Source organism: Triticum aestivum, chromosome 3B, assembly GCF_018294505.1.
Source record: "Triticum aestivum cultivar Chinese Spring chromosome 3B, IWGSC CS RefSeq v2.1, whole genome shotgun sequence".
NCBI lineage: Eukaryota > Viridiplantae > Streptophyta > Magnoliopsida > Poales > Poaceae > Triticum > Triticum aestivum.
In genome coordinates this window covers 25328652-25333054 of record NC_057801.1, presented here as the reverse complement: position 1 = coordinate 25333054, position 4403 = coordinate 25328652, and positions in this window count along the sequence as shown.

Sequence of the window (4403 nt, the reverse complement as noted above, 5' to 3'; positions counted from 1 at the left end):
GTGCTTAGCGGCGGCTAACCCCTAGCTTAGAGGTCAAGTGCGCGTCTCTCTGTTCTTCTCTGTCTTCTTTGGTTCGCAGGGCACATAAGCATTCTTGTCAAGCTATTCTGGAAGAAGGGAACGGACCGGCGTCCGAGCCCCGGCAAGCCTAAGTTGCCAGGGGCTACAAGAACCAGGATCCCTTAACGGCAAGCCAAGGTCGCCGGGGGCTGCAGATCCAGATAAGTTATCTACCCCCCATCATGCATTTCGTTATGGACTGGGATGCGTGAAGCCTCGTTCTGTCCCTGAGCTACCGTGCTCCCCCTTTTCGGCACCCAAGGGTTATCCCTGGGTCTGAATTTGGTCGTAGCCGCGGCAGCAAAGAAAAGGGGCGAGGAGCCTAAGCCCATCTCGCCCCTGCCTCCGCCGGGAGCGCGAGAAAGGTCGAGCAAGGTGGGGAAACGGCAAGGCCTGTTACCGGGAAAAAAGCATTTGTCTTGAAGACAACAAGGATTCACTCCTTGTCGTGGATCCCTTCCGCGAACGAGAATCCTGGCAAACATCCCTTTTTCATTAAAAACATCCCATAAAGGTACAGTACATACGAAATGAAAAACATGAAAAAGGGGGATTACAAGTTCTAAAGCTAGCAAAGGCCCGAAGGCTTACAAGACTAAAAAGATATAAGGTGCCCGTAATCCCTTTCTTGTCCCTCTCCTCAGGAAATGGAACAAGAAAGCAGAAGGGCAAAAGGGGCGCCTAGGCGAGCTACGAGTGGCAGAAGACACCGAGAGAACATCTCGGTGCCCGTCCAAGGGCTGGATGGTCATGGCGGCACCGGAGGCAGAGCTCGAAGACGAGGCGGCAGGACGTCAACACGCGACGAAGGTGTTGGTGCCCGCGTACTCCGACTTGACGGCCTTGCCGCCCACCCTCTTCCTCTTCTGCAGCCTCCCTACACCAGCCACCCAAGGAGACGACCCCGAGAAGTTCAAGGAGCCGGCAACGCGGATGATGGGGGCGCCAGTGCCACCTGGAGGGGCGCCCGACACCTAGTCGAACCCGTCATCCTGCAGCCCGCTGCCCTCGTCATCGCTGCCGTTGTCTTCCTTGCCACTCTCGCTTGAGGAGAAATCTTCATCATCGGAGGAGCTCTCCACGCAACACCTCACGCAGGTCCCGACGTGCCCAAAGATCTTGAAGGAGAGGAGGCCACCCTCCATTAGTTTGAAATGGAGGGAGAGCCCATCCATCAAGCTGTGGAGGCGAGCAAAAGTCTTCCACCCTCGATGAAGGTACATGACGTGAGGGGCGGGGAACTCGACGTCGACCCAGGTTCCACTGTTCCCGCAACCCCTCATGTGCATCCGCAGCGCCTGCGGTGGATCTAGCTCCATCTCCCGCGCAAATGGAGTCGGGAGGTGAAGGCGACGGTGCGGTGGATGGCGCAGGCTGATGAAGAATTTGTAGGGGTTGTCCCCGGCGTGGCCCTCCATTGGAGGAAGGGCTACTAGAGGAGGTGAAGCTGACCTGCCGCCCCGTCCTCCTCTCCCTCGGGCACCACGACGGCCTCAACCTTGCCCCCTCCCCCTTCCTCTAGCGGCCGGCTCCGCCGCTACGATCTCTTGGGGAGGGGCGATGCGCTGCCTGGCTGAAACCCTCGCTGCCACCAATGAAGCGTCGCCACGCCCCCTCGCCATGGCAGAAGAAGAAAGGAAGCAGGAATGGAGAGAGGCAGATGGTGAAATATTGAGGAGCACCGTTCCTCCCGCTCCCCTCTTTATAAAGGGGCGGGGGCGAGGCTCGGCCGCCCCCTCTCGGCCAATCCAGCTTCTCGAAGTGACAGCGAGCGGGGCCATCGACCGCCCTCCCAGCTTCATTGAAGGTGCGTGGGAATCGACCCGCACGGGCGCAACTCCCCACGTCCTGCGCGCCTGTCATTCGCTCTGCGTTATGCATGCAACAAACGTGGCGCAAGGGGCGGGCACGGTGGGACGCGTGGGACGACGGTTCCCGATCGAGGGCAGTAAATGAGAGGCGGCCCTACGGTCTCAAAGAGACACGCAAGCCACCTCTTTACTTTCCACCGCAAGATGACGCCAGCATGCTTCCATCATGCGTGCGCGCACGACCCCCACGTCGCGCGTTCAACGCGTGTCGTGGGGAAGCACAGCGGATGGAACAGTGGCCGCGATAAAAATCCGCCCCAACTGCCCGCGCACCGTTCTTGGCCTGGCCCAACAACGCACTGCACTTATGTATGACCCAGGCCTGGGGGCTCCTGTCGGTGTACAAAAGTAGGGGCTCTCCTTTTTTACCCCTTTACTTGTGCACAGGCAGTTGATACGTCTCCAACGTATCTATAATTTTTGATTGTTCCATGGTATTATATTACCCCTTTTGGATGTTTATGGGCTTTATTTTACACATTTATATCATTTTTGGGACTAACCTACTAACCAGAGGCCCAGCCCGTAATGCTGTTTTTTTTGCCTATTTCAGTATTTCGAAGAAAAGGAATATCAAATGGAGTCCAAACGGAATGAAACCTTAGGGAGTGTGATTTTTGGAATGAACGTGATCCGGAGGACTTGGAGTGCAAGCCAAGAAGCAGTCGAGGCGGCCACGAGATAGGAGGGCGCGCCCCCCTGTAGGGCGCGCCCCCTGTCTCGTGGGCCCTTCGGGCGGCCACCGATGTATTTCTTCCTCCTATATATACCTATGTACCCCGAAAACATCCAGGGAGCACCCGAAACACAATTTCCACCGCCATAACCTTCTGTATCTGCGAGATCCCATCTTGGAGCCTTCGCCGGTGTTCTGCCGGAGGGGGAATCGACCACGGAGGGCCTCTACATCAACATCCTTGCCCCTCCTATGAGTTGTGAGTAGTTTACCACAGACCTATGGGTCCATAGTTATTAGCTAGATGGCTTCTTCTCTCTTTTTGGATCTCAATACAATGTTCTCCCCCTCTCTTGTGGAGATCTATTCAATGTAATCTCTCTTTGCGGTGTGTTTGTCGAGATCCGATGAATTGTGGGTTTATGATCAAGTTTATCTATGGATAATAATTGAATCTTCTCTGAATTCTTTTATATGATTGAGTTATCTTTGCAAGTCTCTTCGAATTATCGGTTTGGTTTGGCCTACTAGATTGATCTTTCTTGCCATGGGAGAAGTGCTTAGCTTTGGGTTCAATCTTGCGGTGTTCTTACCCAGTGACAGAAAGGGTTGCAAGACACGTATTGTATTGTTGCCATCGAGGATAAAAAAGATGGGGTTTATATCATATTGCATGAGTTTATCCCTCTACATCATGTCATCTTGCTTAATGCGTTACTCTGTTCTTTGTGAACTTAATACTCTAGATGCAGGTAGGAGTCGGTCGATGTATGGAGTAATAGTAGTAGATGCAGGCAGGAGTCGGTCTACTTGTTATGGACGTGATGCCTATATACATGATCATGCCTAGATAATCTCATAATTATTCGCTTTTCTATCAATTGCTCGACAGTAATTTGTTCAACCACCGTAATACTTATGCTATCTCGAGAGAAGCCTCTACTGAAACCTATGGCCCTCGGGTCTATCTCTTATCATATTTGCTTCCAATTTACTTTTATTTGCATCTTTACTTTTTGCATCTATATTATAAAATACCAAAAATATATTTATCTTATCATACTATCTCTATCAGATCCCACTTTTGCAAGTGGCCTTGAAGGGATTGACAACCCCTTTATCGCGTTGGTTGCGAGTTCTCAGTTTGTTTGTGTAGGTGCGTGGGACTTTTGAGGAGCCTCCTACTGGATTGATACCTTGGTTCTCAAAACTGAGGGAAATACTTACGCTACACTTGCTGCATCACCCTCTCCTCTTCGAGAAAAACCAACGCAAGCTCAAGACGTAGCAGCAGTCAGAGCCTCCCGCGACGGCCACGCATTGACGTGGCAGGAAAGGGAAGCCGGGGAAGAAGCCGAAGCCACAAGGCAAACAGAGCAACGACAAGGACCAAGGCCACAAAGATCAGATAGGCGTAGCAGGTTTCCCCGGGAAGGACCCTTGCCGGGGCAGCCTCGGCAGCCCCGGCAAGACCCTTGCCGGGGCAGCTTGCCCACACCAGCCAAAGTGAGCCACCCTTGGGCCCACCAACGCTAGACATATGCGTTGGACAGGGCTCGGGTGGCACCTCCGTGGTGGTATGCAGATCTTTGTGAAAACATAGAATGCTCAAGATCAAATGAGGATAGCAACTGTCCTTACCGAAGAAACCCACGAGACCCCCGACAAAGTCCTTGCCGGGCCACCCGACGAGACCCTCGCCAAGCGCACCGGCAGGACCACTGCCAGGCCCGCACCAGCCAAGTCCTCACCGCCGTTCGCATGCGGCTGCCGACCCAGCCAGCTGAGCAGGCACC